The sequence below is a fragment of the Pieris napi genome, chromosome 12, assembly GCF_905475465.1.
Source record: "Pieris napi chromosome 12, ilPieNapi1.2, whole genome shotgun sequence".
NCBI lineage: Eukaryota > Metazoa > Arthropoda > Insecta > Lepidoptera > Pieridae > Pieris > Pieris napi.
Window position 1 is genome coordinate 12,839,832 of NC_062245.1, and position 13,052 is coordinate 12,852,883.

The 13,052-nt window shown below is 34.4% G+C and overlaps 1 non-coding gene across 1 annotated transcript; it reads left to right on the forward strand.

Annotated features, from left to right (window-relative positions):
• Positions 1-585: 585 nt before the first annotated feature.
• Trnar-ccu lies at positions 586-658 on the forward strand. Its single transcript has one exon. It is a non-coding gene; the product is annotated as a tRNA-Arg (tRNA).
• Positions 659-13,052: the final 12,394 nt, after the last annotated feature.

Here is a 13,052-nt window from a genome sequence, read left to right on the forward strand (position 1 = left end):
TTTTTATTTTCACTTGATTTATAGACATGTTTACTTGACAGCGTAAAAGAAGTGTCTACACCTATTGTGTCAGATATTCCATGTACCTATACATCATTCGTGTGATAAATACACAATAAACGTGATAAGCAGTTTAATTTTGAAACACATAACATCTCGTCGCCACCATCAGATAATCCACTACTTATGACTACAATGATTCTTTAGGTCGCTTAATATCTTAGTGCACCAAAAGCGATTAAAAAAGAATGACCTGGTTCTGATGTGGCTGTGCTGTTTGAAGCATACTTGAGTACGAGCCTCCTCGATGGAGCATTATCATGACGTCAACAATTTTTGCCAACCAAAAAACGATTGAATAAAAACTTGTGTCTATATAGTTTTAAGTCTTATAAAATCCATTGACTAGTACGTGTATTGACTGTTTTACATATTAATCGTGTTCTAATCATGAAAAAAAAGTAACGTAATGTTCAAAAATATAAAAAAAACCTTTTATTACGTCGAAACTATGTTTAGGTGTAAAAAATACAATTACAGGGGTAGTTGGAAAATCAAATCAACCATTTGAAAAACATACTCGCAGCCCCTGTGGCCTAATGGATAAGGCATCGGCCTCCTAAGCCGGGGATTGTGGGTTCGAGTCCCACCAGGGGTATAAATATTTTTTTTGTTATGTTATAAATTATTTTTATATTAAGTAAATTTACACATCATCAGAGTACAGTACATCTTATTGTTTTTGTTTTCTGTGACGACAAATGAATAATTCCTTGTTGTAATAAAAGGGTCTTAACTCTTAACTATCGAGTTAACAGACCGCCCGAGTCCCTTAAGTAATCTTAAATAATAGCTCATTATTATTTAAGATATTTTGTATTTTATCTTCGGTAAGATTTTTACGTGGGCATAAAATGCAGGTAGATGTGCGTGGCGTGCGAGTGTGCGTGCGTCTGCGACCTTGAAAAGGGTCGGACGTCTGAAAGCCTCTGAAAATGCGGCGGCTGGGAGGGTGGGACCGTTTCAGTCGATATTTCACGGCACGTTATCTAGTGCGTTTTATTCTTGTCTATTATCGCCTTTGTTGAAAATTTTAGTTTTTTTTTTCAATATCAAGTTATTGTTATACCTGTTCTCAATATCGATAACGTGATAAATAATATGCAGCATTAACTAACTACCTACACGAACTAGATCCTCATATATATATTCTTGAGCATTTTTCGACATATCTCGCAAAGAAATAATGATCACACAACGTGACATCAAGGTTAACTTGCATCACCGATGATATTATCTAAAATAATATCATATTAAACTAAACAACGCCATCGAACTCGTCTTTAATCTTTATTACAAATCAGAGCAAATAATATTACATAAAACGAAATTGATCGGGATATTATAATCTTTATATTATAATCCTAAAGAATATAATATCCCGATCATATATTATTGGGCCGGAAGTGGTTGGAAATACAAGCCCTGAAGAATTAAAGAAGGTTGACCCAAAAAGCCTATAATTTATTTTCAGAATGGCAAGAGAACTTGAATGAATTCGAAACACGTGTCAAAAAGAGGACAGTCCGCGGTCTTTATATTTTTTCAATTGAAACTTTGTTACGTCGTAAACATATAAGCGAATAGGGTTTCATGGAATAGAAGGAGATTTTTTCAGTGTTTAGAAAAACTTAAAATTCATGTAAAGATCAATAAAGTTGAAAATAGTTTAACAAAGACTGCATTAGTCCAATAATATATATATAATGTCAATGGGTATACATCGTCGGTCTGTCACCTCGACGAAGGCCGGTGGTGTGGGGTGGGCCTTGTGAGGCCTACCTAAGCCTCGCCCTACATCAAAGTCATCGGCGTTCAACGCCCGCGCCTAGAGGTTGAAGCATTTTCTGTACCCAGCTACAATATTTCGTCTGACAGGATTTGATTAAATTCAGAGAAACATCTTCGTCGTCCTAAATTGTCTTTTTCAAATTTCTTATCACTTTTTATCGCTCTATTGGACCTTTGAATTTGATGTAAAAGTGCGTTTGTTGGTTTAAATAATATTGAAAATGCAATAATATAGAATGTGTTTCGTAGGGAATCACATCGCCGTGATAACGATTTTCAAAATTTGAATTAAATCTGTTAAGCCAAACGGTCGCAATAATGTTTTTTAGTTTTTACTAAAAACAACATATTGTATGTAGTAAAAATACAATTAAATGCATAGTTGCCATTGACAATTTTTACAAGAGACGTAGTCGTTTTGTGTTACGCTATTGTGCGAAAAGTAAGGAAATATCTATCTATCCCTTGCCCTGCCCTACTTACCTCTCAGTCGATTTGTCGCTGTGACCGAAATTAGTTATGGAATTTGTCCACGCGCAGGTGCCTATCCCTTAGGCTCCCGATTAATCTTAGGTCTTACGAATAAAGAAATTAGGATTAGTAAAATTAGTAGAATTAATAAGTGATGTGATAATAGTGGTACCAAAGTATAGAAACACTTATTAACTATAGGTACAAATAAATGAAAATTATTATTTGCTAACAACAAATAGAATTTTCTTAATTAGTGTATTTGATTTTATTCTAAAGACGATTACGCTTTATTTAACAAATACTCGTACGTCATTAAATAATACTTAATTTCAATACACAAAATAATCGTACGTGTAACATAAATTAGATCGACTCATTTGTGTATGATAGTTTATACTATTAGAACAAATTTTGAACAATGCACAAAATTCCGTGATGTCGCCGATAGGTCTAGTTCATAACTTGCCGCTTCGTCACAAAATCATATGATGCTAACGTATGGTTTTTACATTAAGTTTAATAACGTGAGTTAAACCAATTTATTGAATTTATTATAAAGATACATTTCTCATTGGCTACACGGCACACATTAGGTATGGTTGAGATTTATTGAAATATTCAGATACTTCTGAACATCTAAAAAGTAAACAATCGACACAATTGAACTTAGCTATAATATTTACGTCCCGGTTGTAGGTATTCTTTTGATAGTTGCCGCTTTTCACCGTTCTCAGGTATAAATGAATTTGCAAGGGTGTTAAATTTATTAACTCATTTCACCTCAATTTGTTTGTATGGAAAAATGTGTTCCTTTATTATAAAAATTTCTTATAGTGACATCTATTTGGGTAACCTGACACTACAACGCAGCATGCACAGCGGCATCTATCATTGGCATAAGTTCACTTCAAGCATTTATAAATTATGTAATAAACTTAAGCTAGATGTCACTTTTTCAAATTTAACCAAGAATATATCTAAATATATATAAATTACGTGTCACGTTGTTTGTCCGCTATGGACTCCTAAACTACCGAACCGATTTCAATCAAATTTGCACACCGTGTGTAGTTTGATCCAACTTAAAAGATAGGATAGCTTACATCTCTATTCAAACCCGCAATATAATTTTATTGCAAAATATTTGTTTATTATTTGATAGTCACAATTCCAACAGATGGTTGAAAGTACCAACGTTTCACATAAGCTACAACTTACTGGCATAACCACCAAAACAGCATAGTGAACTAGTGTTCTCCTGCCGTTTCCCATGAATAGTTTACTACTATGTAATATATCAAAAATCTTAGCCACAGCAACGCTTGGCCGAGTATGCTAGTACTAAATAAAAAAATCTAATCGATATACGCTAATATTAGTTTTAGTTTATTTACACTCAAAAAATGTGAATGTGTAAGTACGTCTTCTTTTTAGAGTCGTTGCAGGCTGTGCTTTTGAATTTTGCTGCACACTTTTCTCGGAATGTGAGTCACTGCAACATTCGAAAGAGAGACTTTATTCAATAAGGAAAATAATAAGGAAAAAACCAGTATGAAATTTCTTAATCGATTTAGTTGTAACTTGAAAGGATTTTACTGCCTATTTAATATGTAAGATGTAACCTACTAAATAACGAGTATTTACGGAGAAAACGATGATTGTTCGCATTTTGCGCAGTTCATGTAGGTATATGCCTAATAGAATTTGGTTTTAAGGGAACATTTAAATTATATAAATCTTGTATACGGCAATTGTACAAATTAACTATGAACATTGCTCGTGGTTATTTGTCTTTAAACAACTCTCAAAATAACGGGTATGCCATTTAATTTCAAACATTTCATTTCACAAGAGGTCAAAACAACAAACAGACAATTGAGCACAAATTTCGAAACCTAATTGCGATTTAATGATAAAAACTAAAAATTAACTTAAAAATACATATATCCTATTTGTCTCATTATGATCGATAAATCTTAAGGTAATATTTAGAGATACTCCTCAGTTATTATATATTACTTAGTTAAGAGTTTCGGCTTAGAATCTTAGCCTAGAATAAAGTTAAAAGACAATGTATAGAAATACCGTTGTTACCCTCATTGAAGCGAATGGAAATAAACATGTATGTTTCATAGATATCTATTATAGACCAGATAGCGATGTGTGCTCTGAGATTTCTGACGGCTCAACCCTCACGCCCACGCCACGTCGCCAGCTCAACAACAGTTTTTTGTATTCGTAGAGAATCAGTGGAGGGTTATGCCACCAGCAATCGTACATATATATTATAAATTTATTTGAAAAAAAAAAAACATGTTAATTAAAAATTTAATCCTTGATAATTTACATTCAAATGTAACCTAATTATGGACGATGTTGAAGAGAAGGAACTCACTTCTTCAGTATACATATGTTTTGGAATTATATAGTTGAAGTATGAAGATGATCTGGTTTTGATCTTGTCAGTTTTCTAGACATGAACTGTGTTATATGATGTAACGACGGACTAGCGTTTCGTAAACGAACGCGTCCGCGAGCCGCAGCCTCTACCATTCCATTATGTCATACTTTCACGGCACCAGTGTATAAATGCCACCTTTCGTGGTTATAATTAATATTTGAATATTAATTATAACCACGAAAATCAGTCGCTGCTGTACGCAATATTTTTTTAAGTTAGAAACAATAATCACTTTCTTTATGTAGGCTTTGACATAAATAGTGATTCAATTAAAAAACCTGCGGAGTAATTGTAGGAAACCACCCTCAAATAGAACTCGCGCATCAGAATTAAAAAACCTTATCGATATTCTTATATTCTTCAGTATTAGATTAAAGCTGTTGGTTTTCCAATAAAACACGACCAACCTGAGAACAATTTCATAGAGGTTGTGTTTAAGAAATTATAATCATTAAATTTTCGTGACAGGGACGTTTGTGAGTCACGACTCACGGCGGTGGGTAATGTAAGAGGAAAACCGTCATGCTACGACATTACTCCAGCTATGATACGGCACACGCCATATAACAATGGAACATAATCTCAAACTAACATACATACTTAACATAGCAGTCTCTATTAGACGAATTCAATAGATCAGATGCGGCGACAACCTTAAGAGCCTCATTTGTTTAGCTTTGAGGTTCGAAAAGCCCTATCAGCTCTTTCTTATTATATATTACAGATATGTAGTCCTAATAACTAATAAAACATACCTCCAATGATCTGAATCCAATGTCCTCTTAATATTTAAAAGAACTAATTTAATTGGGTTAGATAGATAATGTTCTGTCGTGGAGCTGTGTGCCTACCAAGACTAATCGAGTACAATCTTCCGCATCTTTAATCCTTTCACTTTCTCTTATCCCACAGAACCTCGCAGTGCAGTAATTACACAGTAATGTTTACTGTATTTTGCACTTAGATCACAATCTTATGTTCCGCTTATAATCTTTATCTTGGGATATATCTTATCTACTGTGTGATTTATGTAAGAATATAGTATTTTCTCTACGGTTACGTCAATTTCCTTAATATTATTACGGCTGGACAGATATAATCTAAGTAAGGCAAACGCTTAAAAATACAGACTTGTGATGCGAAAGTCATTTACGAGAATTATTTGGTTTTAATTTCATTAATGTAATCTATTATATAATGCATAGGGTCTATGTAAAGTTCGATGACATAATGTATGTCAGTGGGTTTCGGACAGAGGCACGCACAGACGCAGGTGCAAGAAAGTAGAGGGGATCTCTCGGTCTCTTATTTTACTTTAGAAACGAGAGAGACGGGTGATCAAAAATATTTGAAACTCGAATAGTGTGCCACTGTCACTGCAATACTTACATATAATATGTTAGATAATAATTTACGAGTGACCTTCGTAATAGTTGAAGTTATAGATAATTAAACTATTATAAAATTCATTGTGTACGGGAACAAAACTACATTGTCAGATAGAGTACATTGTAAACCTGTAATGGAGGAGGATTCTCTACTATTAAAGATTCTATATTGAACTACAAGTTCCATTTCAATTAATTATTATTAGATATATAGTCAGATAATGCCCACCAACGAACGGTGCTCTGACTGGTCGGCGAAATTAAGTCGAGTTAGGGCATACAGAAGACATAGAACTTTGTGTAACATCATGCTGTTAACATTTCCTGAAACAACGATGCGTGTGTTTATAATACTGTTCATTATCCGTAAGGTAAATACGATAGCCATATGAAGCAATTATGACAATGACCGGATGTCACCTTAGGCTCGCGTTGAATAATCACTTACAACGCACTTGCCCAAGAATTACGAATGCGGATGGAGTTTATCTTAATGAACTAAGCCGTTACTGAGACAATCTTCAGTGAAATGCACTTCTGGGAATTAATTTCATTATGTCATACATGAAAAGCCTACTTTTAAACACACAATTTTGTATGTGTGGTCAATATTAAATTATGTGTCTTCTGTACTTACGATAACGTCTGTAAACCCACAGTTTGAACGCTTTGAATTTTTGGAATATTCACTGACAGCGTCCAATATTCAACACCATGGAGCAGCAAAGAGTAGACAATGCGCGCGGCTCTGTGCTTTTTACTGATAAGTAGTCCCATTAAATGTAAAGATTGGTTAATTCTAAAAAAAATTGGATGAGGTCAACTGTATTGGTGCAGTTGCGATATTCTTCATCATAAAATAAAAAAAATAAACATATTATCTTTCAGAAATGTGTATATTTATCGGCCCAATAACACGAGTATATATACACCTGCAATAATCTTACTCAATCTCTGGTGTTAATTGAATTTAAAATATGCAAAGACACGTACATAATAGCACGTATTTAGCAATGCTCAGTTATTCAGAACAAAAAAAATCAACACATTAGAAACTAATTTTTTTTGATAATTTCTTATTTAACCATATTGTAATATGTAATAACTTTAGGTAGGTATTTCTTGGTATTCGAACTTTGGAATAAAACTTAGGCACGCACGTAAAACGAACAATGCGTACAATCAGAAAGCTTTGTGTTTGATTTTCGGTGAAACTGTATTTTTTTACACAAGGAAATCAGACTTTAATTTGAAAGTAATTTTTATCTTTATTTACCGTTAGGTATCCCATCCGATCTTTTATTGAACACAATTCCAGTTACGAGCCATGTTAAAGGTGAAAGCCATCGCAAAATTACTTCGCAAACTTTGTTTGCCTTTAGTAAACAGTTATATGAGTAACGGTGTAGTTTTTTCCAGAGGCTTTGTTATGAACATTGTAGCATGAGTTTTTATTTAATCGTAACGATAATGTCATTGGATAATAATTAAATAAATTCCTTATTAGCAAATTGTCCAAATATAACGGGAACAAGAGGAATGAAGTACAAAATTCTAAATGTCTCATCCTCACCACTACCACCCAGGTCTGTGGTTCGATGAGCATGGCGTGCATAGGTAGGTAGATACATTTAAAAATAATATGTGCCCACATCAATGACTGAGTAAAAGGCGGTTTGGGCTACGTTCTGCCGAATCGCGGTAGCCAAGTTAACGGGCTCGATACACGTGCCGAGGGTCCTCCAAATTGGCCATGTCCGCCTCCATTAATCATTGTGACCCTTGCAGAGGCCTATGAGATCTTATAATAGAACTTGATCCGATGGAATCACGATACATCTACTTAGATAATGTTATGTATTAAGTGTTATTCACTGACATTACTTTCCAGAACTTCCCTCGACGATGATATTAATACACAAGTTCGGATAAACTTTAATTTATATTATAGGGTTTATGTTAGGCGGCGTCTCTCTGTTTAATGTTTTCATCCCGTCGGGAAAAGGAAGAAACTTAAGTGGTCAATGTATCGGAATTAGTCAGAAAGATAACACTACCGACCACGCTTCTAAGAAAGTTGATCGCTTAGATAAATTCCAGCCAGTGTTTAAGTGAGTTGAGATTGAGAGAATGATGTCTAGAATGATGCTCATGCAGAATGACGCTCGGATGCGAATTGGGGACGGAACACGGCGCAGACCTCGGCTTTAATGTGACACGCATAATTTTCACTTTTTATCAAAACAATGCGATTGTCACCTTTGTTAAGCAGCAATTTGTAAGATTAAGTAAACACCGAGTTAACATGCTGAGTGTTGTGTAACGACAGATGCACCTTTTAATATTCCATTAGAAGGTTCCCAAGGAAACTTCATTCACAACGTGAAGCTGTTTAAAGTGATATCTTATCTGATTATTTGATAGTGTTTTGTCCCTCAGATTTGCATTTATATCATTCACATGTTTTGTTTTTCATATGAATGACACACGTCGTCAATTTTAGGTATTAGACATTCCGGTTTCTTACGATTTCATTTCTCGAGGCAGTGTTTTTGGCGCATAACTTATCGACTACCTACTAACTAGCAGTTTTGTTTTTCTTTACTCACTTTAAGCAAATTAATGATTAGAGCAGTGTAGGCCAACACTGCTCTAATCATTAATTTGGCTTCAGCGTGCTACTCTTATCCCTGAGGTCGTAGGTTCGATCCTCGGCTGTGCACCAATGGACTTTCTTTCTATGTGCGCATTTAACATTTGCTCGGTAAAGGAAAACATCGTGAGGAAACCGACATGTCTTAGACCCAAAAAGTCGACGACGTGTGTCAGGCACTGGAGGCTGGTCACCTACTTGACTATTAGATTTTAAAAATGATCATGAAACAGATTCAGAAATCTAAGGCCAAGACCTAAAGAGGTTGTAGCGCCACTGATTATTTTTTTATTTTAACTTATCGACTAAGCTAACCATACATTTATATATTTATGATATCTATTTGCTACAAAGTAGGTATTCGCAATGTCCGTTACAGTAATGTGCACAACAGTATCTCGTGCAGGAATGCACTTGATCTCATCAGGCGCAGGCGCATTGCAACCACAGCGTGGAACTAATTCTAGCCGTTCGCAAGTAGCGGACCCGCCCCCGATTTTGCGGTTAGAACAATGCTTTTTACTTTTACCAGATATAATTATCTTCTATAACTAGTTTGAGGTAAGAGGTAAGTTTTTCAGGACGGCAAGGAGCAAGGGTTTTCTTCCCGTTCTATGGTTTTGGTAGTTTATCGGTCTTATGAAAACCCTTTTAAAATTATTGAAACCTTGGAGTCTGTATTGCCTAGACAACGGTATCGTAAGTTCTTTTTTATATATATAGGAATAGCCTTCTCATGACACGGCGTTAAACCTTTATATTATATGTATTGTGTGACTGAATTGTAAATGCGTTTTTTGACACTAAGAGCCAACTGGCGATTATGTATTCGTGTATGTGTAGTCCTTGGTGTAATTTATCCTCGATGACTTAGGTTACCTTACTGCTGTGTTTTCAAATGAGGCATTGGGATTTCCTATTAAACTCTAAATAAATCTATGGAAGTCGAAGTTGTCAGGTATAAATAAAAGAACGAACTATAATGCGAAATGGGTGCTGTGATTACATCACATGTCTCCGATGGGCGTCGGTGATGCGGCCGGAAGGAGGTCATAAGCACGACAACTAAATAATCCGGGTTACCACAGCTCATATATAATTTTAGACGCTCCTAAATCATGATTTGAAATACATATGAAACATTACTTATGTTTTAGTAAACAAAAATGATATGTAAGTATGGTGTTTTACCATTTAAATTACTCGAATAACAATTAGTAAATAAGTATTATTAGTTAATTACGAATATTATTGCAAATTGGATTACTAGCACAATTGCTAGTGTCGAAGTCTCGTTAAATGATCAAAGTAAATTGAATATTTCATGCCCTAATTCCCTTATAATAATTAATTATGCATATCATTTACATGAGTTATACGCATACTTACCAAAGTTTGTTCATAGAAATCACAATTAAGCAGCATTGAAATTTCATTAAACTAAGAATTTGCCTTAAGTTTAATTGTTTCTAAATATACTTACACAAGTTTGGCAATTATGAATTTAAATATTAAATAGAGGACTAGCAATAATGTTTTTAAGTTGATTAAAAGTACCCGTGATTTCTATGACCACAATAGCTATTTAGGTAAGCTGTAATTACCATCGAGTAGAGAAGAAAAGAAGTCTTGTTTATTGGCATCCGGGAGTTGTATCTTCTTCTGATGTCTACGTCTTACAAGTTGTTTCAGAAGTTTACGGCCACGCCAACACCACAGGCGACACTGAATAGGAAATTCTAAACTTATAAAGCATGGTTTTCAACGTTAAAAAATTTATATTGAAAAGAAAAATTATTTTTATTAATATAAAAAATTGTCGTTGTCAAAGGATTATTTTCTCTCAATGCCTTTAAATTTGAAAGCAACCTTTTATTTTTAATGCTAACAAGTCATATAAGATCAACATCGGCCAGCTTACTAGGAGTTAGGACTACATATTCTATTTGCAACGCTATTAACGTACGTTTTTTCCATAAGAATGTTTTAATTAAATTATTTTTTAATTATATAGGTTATTAAACTAACTATAAATAATTAATTTATTTTTAAATTGAATTCCGATTGCAAAATAGAATATAATAATATTTTTTGTGACATAAATTTGCGTCTCATGCATTTTTCTTCTCGTTATTACAGTGGTATTTTAATTAATAAAATATTTAGAATTTTATTGTATAGTAAAATATTGCGTCGTGTATTTTTGCCTTATTTAATGTGGGTGTATGACCCTGCGTGCCGAATGTACTCTGCAATTGAATCATTTCGGCTTACAAATGTCTCTAAGTCCTATCCAGCCTCAAGGACCACGATCCTTGTCTCCGAACAATTTCCCGCTAAGGTCGAGTTTTATTAGGATACAGACGAAGAATTTTTATTGCTTTTTATCTAGATTTAGCCTGGTCTTGTTTCGCCTGAATTAAAAAGTACGCGTTGTTATAGCATCTTTCATTTTTTTATTATATTATTTAGATTTAAGTTAGGTCTTTAATTAAACTGAGGGACTCTAAATATACAAATCACATGCTGTTTTAAAGGTAGGTTAGAGCCTCAGTAAGCGGCCCACGAAGCAGCCAAATCTCCTGGATCTCCTAAAACGTCTTTTCCTCGTTTATTGGTTTAAGACTGTTTTAATAATGAAGTAAAACTGTGTCAGTTAATTTTAATGAGACTAGCTTACCTTGTACACAGTTTACTTTTAAATAGCCCATAGTGCGGTTCGACACGGGCGACGCCAACAAATTGCTTCAATATCTTATTTTTACAATTGCGTAAGTAGTAAACAAAAGGTATAAATGTTTTTCTATTAAGATGTACAATTTGTTTAACATTTTCACGGTTTCAGAATTGTTCGATGTTATTTTATTGTCTTGAATTGCTTTCATTTATACGTGAATTTACTAAGTCAATTGAATCTCTAACAACAAGGTGTTCTTGGTATATTGCTTCCTAAAACAAACCCCTCTGCTACCGTGTAACAGACACAGTTGAATGAAAACCTTAAGCTATGTTCCGGGCTTTATTAAATACCATGAAAACTTATATACAAAAGATAATATATAGTATAATAGACACGTTACGAAGTTAATTTGCTTTCAGGATTGGTGTCAACTCCAAGGGCTCGTAAAAAGTAACAAAGTTACTTGAAACTTATAACCGCTACAAATGCAATCCCATTTGCGGTCTGAGACATATCGCTTACTGAACATAAAACTTGCTTTGTGTGATTGACATTATCGTAAATCCGAAGGTAACATTGAAATATATTTTAAACAACTTTTTATACATATTCTATATCGGAAACGCATTTTTTGTGCATTTAGATTTGATTTGAGCTTGACGGCCTTTGTATATTTCTTTAAATATAGCCTGTTACTAAAAACATTAAATCAACGATACGCAATGTTCGAAAGATACTACATACTCTTTAAAATAATTTATTTAAAAAATATAGCTTTGTCGGATTTAAGCATCGACCGATCGTACAGACACAGAAATGTGCCCTTTGATAGTCGTACTGCCATTGGCTCATTATTGTTTTGTTTATAATAAATATGATTGCTGTAAAGAATGGTTTACCCCCATTGTGCTAACTAGCTTATATGTACTCGTATAGCTTGGGCCACCCACGTTTAAAAGGAATCTATTACAAAGACTGATAAAGTCCTCTTGATCACGCTTCCATTCCACTTATTATAAGTACATATAAATATGAGAGAATATAATGGGTGCTGTACACACTCGGCGAGAGCCTCTCGCCGAGAGTCTCGACCGAGAGGACCGAGAGAAGAGCGCAGCCTGTACACACTCGTTACGTTATTTGTATTTAAAACACCGTTAATAATGGACGTGGAAACCGCTGCTGCTGTTTGTCTTTGTGCAATAAGTTATTATAATTTTCTTCACGTTTACCATAAAAAAAAATTACGAAGCCATGGCGAAGAAGAAGATGGTGGATGGTTACTATGCACCGCAACAGAAATAGGTAATTAGGTTCATAAAGTTACGTCCACGGTACGTAGCCATGAGTGAATCTCGCTTTTTCTTTAGTTCCTCAATTGGGATATCCATCGGCCGGCTTATTCGCATCCAAGCATCATGTAGAGATTGTTTATTTTTGTGTCCTACATCCTTCGGATTCCATAACAACGATTCCCTTTGGTAACACTACAAAAACTCTAATTCGCGTTCGTTAGACCACATTGTGCGATACGTCCTGTCACAA